General features: G+C 32.8%; 2 pseudogenes; one reads left to right on the forward strand and one right to left on the reverse strand.

Moving 5' to 3' along the window:
* The window catches only part of LOC132494145 (hypoxia-inducible factor 1-alpha inhibitor-like), an 84,922-nt pseudogene that overhangs the window by 34,456 nt on the left and 34,622 nt on the right, over nt 1-15,844 (reverse strand).
* LOC132494564 (U6 spliceosomal RNA) lies at nt 9,124-9,224 on the forward strand (annotated as a pseudogene).

Below are 15,844 nucleotides of genomic sequence, written 5' to 3' on the forward strand. Positions count from 1 at the left end.
GGAAACTGAGGTGTTTAGGAACTCTTCCTAGGTCACATAACTAGTAAGTAACAAAGGGAGTATTCTAAACCAAAGTTTGGTAGCATACTCCATGCTATTAACCACTGCATTAAACTTGGGCCAGTACCCATAGAAAGAGCATAATTAGCTGCATTATTAAAGTTCCTTATGTCTGAACTTAAAAGTTGTTTACCTTTTTCACCTAAACCCACTTTAAGGAAAACATTTTCAGAATCACAGAGATCTTTAAATAATCCCTGCTAGGTTGATCTCCAAGGTCCTTACAGGCTCAATGAGCCTATAAAATGGTCACTGTCAGCTCTCAAAGGTGTTGGGTGGTCAGAGTTCCCTATCCAAGGAGATAAAACTCTTGTATGTCCAGATGTTTTGATTAACTGATCACTTCTATCCTTTCCAGGCCACTGAATCTATAATTAATCTACCCAGGAGAAACATTTTTAAAAATCTTAATTTAAAATATCATTGTTCCAAAGGATAAAAATGATTTGTCATTGGAAAAATACTTGGTCATGAATTAATTCCAGCTTGTCTTTTCTAGAAGTATGTTTATTTTAACATAAGTCAAAAGTTCCACTTCAGTACAAGATGTAGAAGGAAAAATACAACCACCCCTAAAAAGGTCTTAATGGGATTTTTAGCAGTTTATTTTTATCTTCAAAGGAACTGAGAAAATATTTCTAAAGAAAAGCATAAAATGTTTCCAATTCTACCCAAAGCATTTGTATTTTCAGAGTGGCACTTTATTTAGCCCACTGTGTTCGCATTAATTTTCAGTGCTGCGAGCAAGAATGGCAGTGTATATTAACACCTGATCTATAAAGGAAACGCTGAGGCCTTTCTCAAGGTATTAGTCACCGCACCTTGGGAACACTGTTGTGCTTCTGCTGTTGGCTTCAATGCGGAAGGATGCACATGCTTTGATTCTTAATGAAACATGCATATGATCAAATTCGTCACCAAGAGCCCTGAAGCTTCAACTGCTTTTCCCAAACTCAGAAGGATTTTCCAGGCATCTTCTGTTTTTTAAACACCATTGTTCTATGCTGTATAAAACATCACTTCCCAAACAGAATGTTGGAAAGAGAATTATAATGTGAAGGAGGGAGGTCTTTCTTAAAGGGTTTTGTATGTTTAGCACCCTTATCAAGATCTTCAAACTTGATATTCCCTAAGGTTTAGGTTTCACAAATAAGAATTTAAAACTTCAGTTCAGCTTGTCTCTCTCATTTTCTAGGTTGTAAATTATTAAGGGTAAACATTATACCATATTAATTTTTGTAACCCAAGCACTAAGAATTAAAGATTCCACCATAAAAGTCATTCAACAACATTAAGTGTAAAGAAGAAAGAAACCAGAATCAAAGAAATCTCCCTTCCTTAGGTATTTGCTATCTGTTAGATATTGATTTATATATTCCCTGTCTAAATAAATATTCAGATCTTTCCAGTCTAAAATATATTTATAAGCTTTCCTTAACACTGACAACTTTTTGGTTGACTCAGTTCCATTTCCTTTTCCTTTCACTATCGAATTCCTGAAAAGAGCAGTCCCTATTCTTTGTTTTCTTTTCTTCAAAATGTGTTCACTTCTTAGCTCCTGCCAACTGTTTCCTTTTCTCAATTTTCTACACAATTATTCTACTCAAGTTTACCAACCACCTCCTGGTTATTATTTTTATTTCTACTCCTTAATCATTATTTCATAACATTTCACACTGTTGCTCACACATTTCTCTTGGAACTATTTCCTCTTGGCTCTTCATCTTTGCCATCTCAGGCACCCCCCTCCTCAACTTTCATAAAAGAGCAATCTTTCTACTGATATTTTTAAGGCTCTTATTTCAGTATTTTGCTCTTACTCTGTAATCTCTCCCTTGGCAATCTCATATATCGTTGTCTATCTCCTGACTTTTTCTACCAAGTTTCAATGCCATATTGTGAACTGGCTACTTCTCCTTTGCCTCTCCCAATTATAGAAGCTGAAACATTAAAATATGCATCTTGCATAGTCCCAGTGCTGGTTTTATAAGTGACAGTCTTTGCTGACACACCTTTTCAGCTTTTTTTTTTCATCCTTCTCCCTTTTTTTGCTCTAAATATGGATGTGATGGCTGAAGACACAGTGGTCATTTTGTGGCCATGGAGACAAAGGCTAGGAACGGTGGAACAGGAAGACATATAGTACTTGTGTCCCAATGTAAAAGGTGAGGATCACTCAGCTTTTAATCCAGTTCATGTATTTCAAAGCCTTTCAATCCATAAGGCTAAAGCAAAGGCTTGAATAACAAAATCAGATTAACACTGAAGCACTTACACCAAGCACAAAGAATTTTTCACACAAAGAATACAAAACTCAAAGACCTTTCTGTTTTGGATTGGCTACCCAAGCTGGGGACTGTGTACTGCAAATGAGTCCCATGTCATTAGTCCAGTACCCATACAGACCAAGTGAACATTTACATATGAAAAACTGTATGTTGTATCTACAGATTAAAGCCATACCCAAGCTTGTCTCCTTCTTTTTCTTTTTATAATTTCTTCACTGATCAAACTTGTCTTCTTCAAAGGTTGTGCCACTGACTACAATGAATGCTACAGATTATTTGTATGTCTCTGATTTATTAGTTCATAAATTCCTTCAACAAACATTGAACACATGCCATTAGACTATATGCTAGGTAGTGAGGATACAGAAATGAGTAAAGCATGGTCTCTTCAACCACTGTGGGCAACTCACTTTAGCTTATGTAACATATTGATAAAGTGGTGAAGGAGTATTATTGACTGAACGTTGATGTGCTTGTGTAAATTCTGGGCTTAGTGGATGACCATACATAACCCAGTACTGCTAAGGGAACTTCATATTTCCCCAATGACATTGATTCAGCACAGATAAGTTTAAATTTACTATTTCTGTTTTGTTGTTTTATGAGAACATCAAGTTCACATACCAATAAAAAATAAAGAGGTGGGTTGGGAACAGATTTGGGTCAGAGGAGAAAAAGCAATTGTTATTTATGAAGATTGATCTATCCATTTATCTATCATCTACATATCCTGTAACTTCTTGGGGTCAGCGTATTCCTTTACTCAGTTCTGAATATGAAGAATTTCAAAACTTCCCTCTACTATTCTTTTCATTTTCTTCATCTCTGTATGAAATAGATTTGCCATCTCCACTGAATTATTAGATCTTGCAGACAAACTCACTAAAAAATGTTGTCAAGAGAGAGGAACTTGACTATACCATGAACTCTATATATCCTCAGCCTGTTAATATAGTGGCTCATACTCTAGGGGAAAATGGCCAGATTGATATGCTATCTTCCTTGCATAATTGTCCATGTATGAATTTATCTATCTTCAAGTATTAGATGTTGAATCAGAACAAGAATGAGTATTGCATAGTAGTTAACAATTCAGGTGAAACTTTATTTTTGATGATGGAGATGACAATGATGGTCATCCCTAAAACAAAAGACTTATGATTTGTGGTTATATAACCATCTCATTTGTTTACCTCTTCCATAAAGCTTGCCCAATGATGTCAGTTCCAAGTATTATTTCTCTTTTCTGACTTCATGGCACTGATTTCTTATAACTCGTCATTGACAACCATAGTTATTAGCACTTCTCTTCAAACCAATGAATAAATATTCATTGTCAGTTTTAAGCAAGGGAGTTTGCTAGGCACTGTGGGGAATGTGGGTTGACCAATTAAGGAGTGAATTGACATATTCATAAAAGATTAGCATAAAATGGATTATGAAATATGATATAAAATATACAAAAGGGGCACTTGACTTTATAGAGAAAGACACTGCAGAGTCAAAATGTACACTTAGAAAACACATTCATTGTAGATATGATTCCATTTCCTGAGAGCTTTACTCCAAGCATATTTAATCTTATGTTAAACACAGTCATAAGTAACTGGTTCACTTGAAATTTGGACTGGTGAAGACTCATGATATCTAATAATACTCAAATGCTGTCCCTTTTTAAGCGTTTCTATTTCAATGAATAGCCAAGTTGGCACCAAATATAACTGGCCTTATAAGCAGCCAATTCATAGGCTGGCCAGGGACTTCTAAAATGGTTGGGAAGTAAAGTGTCACTTAAGTCATAGCAACTAAGTGAACTAACTGGAACTTGTATAAGTGTTTGATGGAAATACTAAGACAAATAAAAGGAGAGAGTAAGTGATGGGTCGAATTGGCCAAGTTCTTCGCAGGAGTCTTGTAGAAGAGAAGGTGATGAGGTAGCCTAGCCCCCAGAATTGTTTTAGATCCTAAATGACTTTCTAGTTCCCAAGCCACTTTCTCGTCTTTTATTGCACAATTGTTGGTAGATTCCCTTAGGCATGATCATCTGGGAGACATTTCTGCCTTTGTTATTTTCACATGCACATAATGAAAAATCCTCTAGAATTTTAGATATAACAAGTGTTTCAGTTCCTTGAGCTAAAGGAATCCAACAGACATATACAAATACACACACACACACACACACACACACACACACACACACAGATATACTCACACATTTATATATAAACACCCACTTCTACACCATACCTTATTTCCTAGTCCAAAGAAGAACAAGTAGAAAATACTCAAGGAGCACATCAGGAGACAGAAAAACCGCAACAACAAAAAGAGACACAACCACTAAAATGTTGTCATTAGGAGTTATTAAAGATAAAGGACATACCAGTCCCTGTTTTATAACATTGACATTTACAACCACAATTTTGAATCACCAAGGAAAATGTAACTTATGGTCATTGTTATGGTTACAAAGTAAGGGAGAGGTAAGTGTATAACGCTTCAGCTAGAATGCCATCAAACTATTATAAAATTAAGAATACTTCACTACTCAAAATAATATAAATCACTTATAATATTTAGGAGATTATTTCCCAAATTTTCCACAAAAAGGTCAGGTTTTAATATACTGCCTTGAGCTTATCTTATCATTTTGAATTTTTACTGCTCTCCTGTGTATTTATAGCTTGGCTCTCTGAATTAGATTTTGAGCTCTCTGGGCAGGAACTAATATATATTTACATCATTCCTCTTTAGGAGAAAGTATAGATATGTTTATTTTTTAATATTCTCTTACAGAGATATAAAAACATAAAACCCCTATTTTATATTATTTTAAAGCACACAACTCTGAAATAAACTCCAGTTCAAATATAACAGAGAATACTTTTTAATCATTAGATTAAGCCTGCTCATTCTCAGTGACATGAGGGTGAGATTGGAAATAGAATATCATTAAGTCAGTGATTTAGATGAAGGATAATAATTTGCATTTGTAGTGCAGAGCACATTTCATTCACGAAGAGGATGAGTAATTAGATTTGTTTTCCTTCCCCATAAATTACTAGAATTCAAGTGGCATAGTAATTATGAGTGGACTGACTGCTTTTCATGTTTTCCACATTGGTTTTCAGAGCTACTTGCAGCATTTAATATAGCATTTATGTGAGCTCCCAAATTTGGGTTTCAATGATACTTTCCATGTTTTGAAAAAATCCAACTTTAAGTCAGTTGTACAGTAAAATATTTGGTCCCAAGTATCAACTATGTGCTTTGTTTATATAGTTTAGGCTGGGCTTTTTAAAGGCCTGAGTGTTTAAATAACGTAATTTATGAGATAAGTTTCTTTCTACCTCCTTAGTACAGTAAGGAATGAGTGAAATTAGAATATTAACAGAGACAAAAATTGGGTCATCAATGCATAGATAACCCCTTTTGTAATCCAAAAACATTTTCCAAAAGCAATCAGAACATGTTAAGTTTTGAACTGAAATCAAATGGCTTGATTTTCCAAGGTGAATTGAATGTTTAAGAGATATTTGTAAAACTCTGCCATAGTTTTTCCCCTGTATATTTTACCAGAATTTTACTTTGTATCCCAAAATTGCAGAAGCTTTTGGATTTGAGTTCCTGGGGTCAGTGAGGTGGCATTATAAAACATATGTACAATAGTGGCATAAACTGAGGTGCACCTGCAAAAAGAGGTAATCATCTCTTGCTGCTCTTAGTTCTCAAATTATTTCTCAGCTTCTCTGAAAAATAAAGAGCAGCTCCATGAAGGTTTGTTTTAATTTCCACTTTAGTTTCCAATGGACATCCTTCATTATTATGTTACTTACACATATGATATACCACATAGCATGATTTAAAAATATATTAATATAGAGGCTATTGTTTTACTAAAATAGGGCTTTGTGACATGGGCATTTCTCATTATTTACTTCTCCCTGTCTAAATATATTATACATAATTGACTCCTTTTATAGAAACACTATTTTCCTCTTTGAAGCCTGAGATAGTAATTTTCAAATCTCTCTGAGATCTGCACATCTTAGTTAATAGCTGATATCAGTTATAATCATTATTGGGATAAGTCTAAAGATGAAGACCTAAACTTGAGTAAAAGAAAATCATTACAAGAGAATCTATTCTCTTAAATTCACTGAAAAAAAATACAAAATTTACATTTTCCTATTTTTTTTAATGTTTGGTGAGAAAAGAGAAATACATGAGTCCAAGAGGAAAATCTTTTGAAAATAAAATTTGTGCCAATAGAACAATAATTTGAATTAAGTAGGATTAACACTATCAAAAGGTGATGTTTAAATGTTAGTTTTTAAAGTGTTATGTAAAAATCATGATGTATCGTCCCTAAGAAACCATCCAAAACAAAAACAATAAGAAAAAATAGAATTGTAATTTCATCTTTAATGAAACTAAAACAAATTTATAACTCTCAATATATAAAAAAGGGTTGCAACTGCAGTGAAGATCAAACAGGTAAGAAAACTGTACCTGCAGCTGCAGATTTCAGAAAAACAAAGGCATCAGAATATAATTCTCCAAAGTTGATGGCACACCATGAGGGGATGAAACTAATGACTCCTTGTTTCATACAACAGGAATGAAATTTACCAGTTGGCAGTGGAATCCCCGAAAGCTCAACTTGATACCAACCTAAAGCACAGGGAGATGGGCTGAAAGAGAACTCAAAACTACTCCCACTATTTGCCCAAAACAGTGTCAATAGAGTGAAGGTTAGATACTCTTTAAGCCAGTATCTTTGGACTGAAAGGGAATAATGGCTTAAAGAACTCACTAACGGTCTTGGGGAAGTTAAGTTTAAACACTTCCCAGCATGGAATACAGTCCTGGCTTTGAAATAACACAAAAGCCAGCCCTTTGCTGTCTATAAGAGAGACACCTAAAACAGAGTAACGCAGAATGACTGAAAATAAAAGGCATATCTGGAAAACAAAAAAACACTCCTCCCCCCAAAAAAGCACGGGTCACCCTTAATATCAGTTCAAGGTAAACAGTAAAAAACAAGTCAAAGAAAGGTTCTATAAAATGATAGAGAGTACAATGTCCAATAAGTACTTTGGAATATTTATTTGCCTAATAACATATGATCCAAATACATAAAATAAAAACTTAAGAAATGTAAGGATAATTGTCAAAAGTATCTTAGAAGTAGGAATATTTAATTTACTTCACTTTGTCTAAGATAAATCAATGAGGTAATATATAAGTTAAAAAGCAGATGATCAAAAGCAAACTTCACATGCAGATGTGAAAAATGTATGTGCTCTTAAAATTAAGGCCTCATTTTTAAGTGCTCATGGAATATTCAAACACACACACCTAAATTTTGCCTATATATGAGTAATAAAAAAGCCTATAAAGAATTTTTTGAAATAGTACTAAGACAGTTATGGTAAGTAAAGTAAGTCACACAGTGAAAGACAAATACCGTGTGATTTCACTTATATATGGAATCTTAAAACAAAATATGTAGAATCTTTAAAAACAAAATAAACAAACAAACAACAAAACAGAAACAGACTCATAATACAGAGAGCAAATGGGTGTTTGCCAGAGGGGAAGTGGGTGGGGAGGATGGGCAAAATAGGTGAAGGGGATTAAGAGGTACAAACTTTCAGTTATAAAATAAATATGGGGGCGTAGTGTACAACATAGGGAATGCAGTCAATAATATTGTAAAAACTTTGTATGGTGACAGATGGTAACTAGACTTATGTGGTGATCATTTTGTAATGTATAAAAATATCAAGTTAATATGTTGTACACCTGAAACTAATATAATGCAAGTCATTTATACTTCAATAAAAATAAATTTAAAAATACCTCATCAACCATGAAATTACAAACCAGATAATAATAATAACAAAATACTGTCTTGACATTTTATTACTGTTTCTTAAACAACTCTTCTGTCAAAAAGAAGATAATATTAAAATTATGACATATTTCAAAATAATTATAATGAAATAATAAATATCAAATGATATGGGTTATAGCTAAAGAAGTGTTAGAAGAAAAATCATAGCCTTAAAACATATTTATAAACAGTATAGGATAAAAATAAATATAATAATCATCCAACTTAGAATGTTTCAAATAAAGAAACATAATAAAACCAAGAAAACAAGGTGAAAGCATTAACACCAATAATTAATAAATGAAGAACAGAAAATACAACATATCTAATAATTTTTCTTAAAAATATTTTGCTTAACCTGATCAAAAAGTGAGCAAACACAAATGCATAAAATCAGTGATGGGGAGAAAACCACAAATGAAGAGGAAATTAAGGGAGTCATAAAGGGACTAATTTATAAACTTCATATATATAAGCTCTAAAGTAGATAATTTTCTAGGAAAAAATAATTACCAAAACTGACTTTATACCTTATTTCATGGGAAAATATAGCTGTCAAAGAGCAATACCATCTCCAACACACCCCCTCATGCCAGGACTAAAAGTTGCAAGGAAGATTTCTACCAATTATTTAAAGGACAATTAATGGCAAAGTCATTTCCAGAATACAGAGAAAGAAGCGATACATTTTCGATTTTTTTATAAAACTAACATAACATTAATATCAAGACCACACACACACACACACACACACACACACACACACACACACAAACAACTGCAAGGAAACTTCATCTATGAATGTCAATGTAAAAGTCTTAAATAAAATATTGACAAACAGAATCGAACAGAACATTAAAAAATTAACATAGGGTCCCTTTGGCAGCACGTATACTAAAATGGGAAACATACAGAGATTAGCATGGTCACTGCACAAGGATGACATGGAAATTCATGAAGCATTCCATATTTTTCTTTTACAAGAGAACTCCCATAAATGTATCAGCAAATCCCTCAACAGAAACCTTGCAGGCCAGGGGAAAGTGTGATGATGCCTTCAAAGTGTTGAAAGAAAATGACTGCCAACTAATAATACTTTACCAGAAAACCTGTTTTTCAGAAATGAAGGACAGATAAAGACTTTCTCAGACAAACAAAAGATGAGGGAATTCAACACTGGACCCGCCTTACAAGAAATGTTAAAAGGAGTTGTTCAAGCTGAAATGAAAGACACTAATTAGTAACATGAAAACATATGAAAATATAAAACACACTGTTAAAAGTAAGTATATAGACAAATTAAGAATATTCTAATTCTCTAATATGGTGGTTTGTTAATCACTTAACTCTAGCATAAAGGTTAAAGGATAGAGTATTAAAAATAAATACAGTTACAATAATTTGTTAATGGATATGTAATATAAAAAGATGTAAATTGTAACATTAAAAACATAAAAAAGGGAGAGGGAAGAGTAAAAGAGAAGAGTTTTTGTATGCAATCGATGTTAAGCTATTATCAGCTTAAAATAAACATATCTATAAGATTTTTAATGTAAGGTAAACCATAAAGCAAAAACCTATAGTAGTTACACACAAGATAAAGAGAGGAGAATCAAAGCATACCAGTAAGGAAAATCATCAGTTCACAAAGAAAGACATGAAGGGAGGAAAAATGAGGGAAAGGAATTACAAAACAGCCAGAGAACAACTACTAAAATGGCATTAGTAAGTCCTTATCTATCAGTAATTACTTTAAATATAAATGGATTAAACTCTTCAATCAAAAGGCATAGAATGAATGAATGGATATATGACAAGCATCATATCAACAGTGAAAGGTTGAAAGCTTTTTCTCTAAGATCAGGAACAAGAGAAGGGTGCCCACTATCCCTACTCCTATTCAAGGTACTACTCCTAGTACCAGAAGTCCTAGCAAAACAATTATGTAAGAAAAAGAAATGAAAGACATCCAAGTCAGAAAGGAAGAATGAAAGTGTCTGTTTGCAGTTGAAATGATTTTATACATAGAAAATGCTAAAGATTCCTCAAAAAATGTTTTAGATTCAGTAAAGTTGCAGAATACAAAATCAACATACAAAAATCAGCATCGTTTCTACACACCAACAATGAACTATCTGAAAAAGAAGTAAAGAAAACCATTCATTTACAATAGCATCCAAAATAGGAAAATACTTAGGAGTAAATTTAACCAAGAAGGTGAAAGATCTACATATCAAAAACTATAAAACACTGATGAAAGAAATTAAAGAAAACACAAAATAAATGGAAAGATATTCCATGAACATGGATTAGAAGAGTTAATATTGTTAAAATGTCCATATTACCTACACCAAAGCCATCTATAGATTCAAGAATCCCTATGAAAATTCCAATGGCATTTTTCACAGATATAGAAAAAACAATACTACAATTTATATAAAACTACAAAAGACCCTGAATAGCCAAAACAATCTTGAGAAAGAACAAAGCTAAAGGCAAAACATTAACAGGGGAATGGATAAAGAAAATATGTATACATTATATATATGTATACATATAATATATAAATTAATTTAAAATATATAAAATACATTTGGACATGTATATGTGATATAAATATTATATATATAATAATTTTATATACACACACAATGAAATATTATTCAACCATAAAACAAAAGGGAATCCTGCCCTTTGTGACCTGGATAAACTTGAGGACACTATGTTACATGAAATAAGTCAGACAGAGAAAGATAAATACTGTATAATATCACTTTTATATAGAATCTAAAAAAGCCACACACATAGGAACAGAAAATAGATTGGTCAATTCCCAGGGCTAGGGGCAGGGAAAATGAGGAGATGTTGGTCAAAGGGCACAAACTTCCAGTTATAAGAGGAATAAGTTCTGGGGATTTAATGTACAATACAGTGACTGTAGTTAACAATGCCGCACTATATACTTGAAAATTGCTGAGACATTAAATCTTAAATGTTCTTACCATAAAAACAACAAAAACATGGTAATTATGTGAGGTGAAGGTTGTGTTAACTAACCTTATTGTGGTATTCATTTTGCAATATATATGTGTATCAAATCATCACATTGTACACATTAAACAATGTTATGTGTCAATTATAGCTCAATAAAGCTGGGGGGAAAAAGATTAATACACTATAATCCACGACCTGGGATTGATACACTCAAAAGAAATATCACAAAACATCATGACAGATGCTAACAATATATTTGATAATGTTTAAAATATATTCTTTTTTTTTTTTTTTTTTTTTTTTTTTTGCAGTATGCAGGCCTCTCACTGTTGTGGCCTCTCCTGCTGCAGAGCACAGGCTCTGGACGTGCAGGCTCAGCGGCCATGGCTCATGGGACCAGCCGCTCCGTGACGTGTGGGATCTTCCCAGACCAGGGCACAAACCCATGTCCCCTGCACCGGCAGGCGGACTCTCAACCACTGCGCCACCAGGGAAGCCCTTAAAATATATTCTTTTTTAAAATTTAATAAAAAAGGAATAGAAGAATACCTTGTTAACATTATAAAAACGCATATCTGACAAAATAAAGATCATATTTACTGACGCAGCTCTACCAGTATTCTCCTTAAAGTTCAGGGACAAGAAATTATTGCCCACTATTATTTAACATTTTTCTAGGTAAAATATGGAAGAATACATAATGGGTTGTTAACATGGGTTATTTAGGGTGGAGAGATGCTGTGGAATAGGGGAGAAAAAAGGGGGAAAAAGGAAGGCAAATAAAAATAAATTTTTTTTTAAATCTACAAGGAGCATGAATATATGCACACATAATCAAGTTAAACTATCCTCAAAAAATAATAATAATAACCACAGAAACTGCTATCATGTTTTGTAGCAATGCTTCTCAAACTGTACTGGTGAAAGGCCAATCTTTTATTTTCACTTCATCATGGTTAGATAATTTTAAACAATACAATAAAAATTAATTGCTAAAAGAGTATCACAACAACAATGGATGTCACAAACATGTCAAATTGCTCTAAAATTTTCTAAATGTTTGCTTTTAATTTTTATTCTTATCTTACTAGAGACCAGTATAAGTCTATGGTCTGTTTTACACAAAGGAAGACTCAAAAAATGCAAAAACATCCTCTTCTCTTGGACAGAAAGATTCAATTTCAAAATGAAGCTAATTCTCTTTAAATAAATCTATATATATTATTAAATCACCTTAAAAGCTCCCAAGAGTTTTTGGAGATATATAGATTCCAAATTCACATGAAAAAATAAACCAACTGATTTTGTCAAAAATAACCCTGGAAATGAAGACCAATGATGAGGGATTAGGCCTACCAGCTATGAACATATTTTAGGTCTACAATAATTGAAATAGAACAATAATGGTACATGAATAGACACACAGATCAATGGAATTATAATAGAAAGTCCAAATATAGATGCGAACATTTTTAGAAATTTAATTTAGATAAAGTTGGCCCTTCAAATAAGGGGATATATTAAAGACTGGATTATTAAAAATTAATGTTGGGACAACATGGAATAAAATAGACTTGGGTTTGTATATCAATTATTATAGAAATTATATATTTATACAAAATATTTTAATTTAAAATATTAATCCATAAATTCTCTAGAATAAAACATAGGGTTCTTAAAAATAATCTCAGTGAGAAAGGCCTTTCTATGTAAAATACATAAACTAAGAGGTGATTTAAGAAAAGGGTGGTAAGTTTACCTACACTTTAAAAAATTTGCATAGTAAAACAAACACCTTAAATAAAATTAGAAAGTAAACTGCAAACTGGGAAAAAATTGCAACTCATATCACAAAAGTTTCAATTATTTATATGTAAATAATATCTACAAATCAATATAAAAGATAATAATGGGAAAAGTAGTCAAATGTTATTAAGAGTTCACAGAAAATGATAAATGAATAAATCTTAAACATATGAAAAAATGCTCATCTTTACCCTTAAAAAGAGAAGTGTAACTTAAAATAATAATGAATTACCATTTTGATCTTTGGCAAAAATCAAAAAGTTCAGTAAGGAATTGTGTTGAAAAGAGCATGGGAAAAACAGTACTCTCATTAACTGTTAATGGAAATATATAGCATTATATAGATAACTTGTCAATATTTATTAAAAATTTCAAGATTTACATACTCTTTAAATCAGTACTTCGATGTTTAGGAATATCCTGTAGATAGAATCCCACATTGTAAAAATGATATTGTATAAATGATATATATTGAAATATTTTTATCATGAAAATGTTTAGAAAAAAATAAAATCCCTTAGACAGTGAATTAATTAATTTAATGAGGGCACATCCATGCAATGGAATATTCTATGGCTAATAAAAAGAATGAGGCATTTCTCTCTATATATATCCATATGAAATAATCTCAAAAATATTTTGTTCAATGATAAAGCAAAGTGAGGTAAAATATGTAGATAATGCTAACATTTATGTCTCACAATGTGTACACACATGTGTATTATATATTTGAATATATATATGTAAGATGTATCTTGACAGATTACATAAAAATAGCAGCAGGGGAGGGAAACAGTATGGCCTAGCAAAAGAGGTGGAAGAGAGACTTAACTGTAGACCCTTTTACAACTTTTGGATTTTTACACCATATTTATGAATTAACAATTTAAAAAAACAATTTATTAAAACACATAAAACATAAAATATATAAAGTACAAGTAATAATACTATAAGTAAGGTTTGTATATAATATAAATTAAGTGATATTCTATCTGAAGGTGGCAGTTTCCTCATCTGTATAATAATTTTGATCCCTGTGGACCTTTCCAACTATAAAAGTTCATGTCTATGTTATGGAATGTTCTTGAGAATGACACATGTATATTATATTTTTGGAAAACAACATATGTTATGCTGAGGGAGTTAGTTATGAAATAATTAACTTCTTGTTGTATTTTGTAAATGTCAATCAAAGCAGTCAAATGCAATAAAAGCTCAAGTGAGTTAAAATTAAAATCAAAATTGCAGTCTTGAACTTGGTACTGTTTACCCAGAATTTTTAGCTGGCCTCTAATTATTTGGGTTCTAAGAGAAACAAATCTTATCAGATATTTGAATTAAAAGGATTTATTTGGACATGACCAGAATACAAGTTACCAATATTATATATCTGTTGGAGAATAAATGAATGAATGAGTGGGTGAGTCACAAATAAATGTACCTTATTATTAGGAAAGGCAAGATAATTAGTTGAATCAAAGAACAGAGTTAAGGGGCCATTCAGGATCAAGATTCTGAATGAACAGAGCTCCATCCGGCCTCCTTAAAGGCCCCTGGGGATCAACCTCAAGTCTTTTCCAACCCTTTGAATTCTTTTAATGGTTTCTGTTTGTTGTTAGGATAAAGTCCAAATTTCTTAACATGGCATTCAGTGCTCTTTTGACATTACCAGTGCTTACTCTGGAGACTCATTTCACATTACTCTCCTTCTTCCAATCCATACTTTAGCCATTTTAAACTTTCACTTCCTTGAATTTACCACGTTCTCACTTCCTTCTGAATCTTTTTTTTTTTTTTTTTTTGCGGTACGCGGGCCTCTCACTGTTGTGGCCTCTCTTGTTGCGGAGCACAGGCTCTGGACATGCAGGCTCAGCAGCCATGGCTCACGGGCCCAGCCGCTCCACGGCATGTGGGATCTTCCCAGACCGGGGCACGAACCCGTGTCCCCTGCACCAGCAAGCGGACTCTCAACCACTGCGCCACCAGGGAAGCCCCCTTCTGAATCTTTGAACTTATTTTTTCCTGTGCTGACCCTCAACCCACTTCATTTCTCCTCTGGCTTATATTATATTTTGGTTTCAATGTTAACGTCAATTCACCCATGAAACCATTCCTGATCCCCCTAGACTATTCAAAGTCTCCTTTTCCTGTGTCCTCATCCATAGCATTACATATACCTCTTATCCTAACGTCACAATTTAATATAATTACCTGTATTATCATCTTTTGTCTCCACCAGTCTAAGATCTATGAGTATGTGTCTCATTTATTACCCTTTCTCCAAAATCTAACACAACTGTCACTATACTATTTCAGACTGCTGCTCCTAACACACACACACACACACACACAAAATAACCCACTTTCTTGCCTTATTTTTCTCCATAGCTTTTTTTTTTATTTAACTTATTGTATTTTAACTTCTTCATTTTATCATCTGTCTTCTCTCACTGTTATGAAAACTCCATAGGGCAGGAATTTTTCTCCATTTTGCTCATTGTTCTCTCCCCAGAGACTAGTACAATGTCTGGCACATAATAGACACCCAATAAACTTTCTTAAATGAACAAATAACTGAATGAATGATGATAGATGCTCAAGAAAAGAACTGTGTTTTGAATGAATGCATCATGCCAACAGGCAAGATTGAGAAGTGGTCTATACTTAAGGTGAGCTAGTTTGGATCCTCAAGGTTAACAAATACCATATTCCCACTTAATCAATAACTAGACCCTCCTGGAGAGCTAAAAGATGGTTCTACTCCATATCTTCACCTGATTCCACTTTAAGGTTA

The sequence above is a fragment of the Mesoplodon densirostris genome, chromosome 7 (genome assembly GCF_025265405.1).
Source record: "Mesoplodon densirostris isolate mMesDen1 chromosome 7, mMesDen1 primary haplotype, whole genome shotgun sequence".
In the NCBI taxonomy this organism is placed as follows: domain Eukaryota; kingdom Metazoa; phylum Chordata; class Mammalia; order Artiodactyla; family Ziphiidae; genus Mesoplodon; species Mesoplodon densirostris.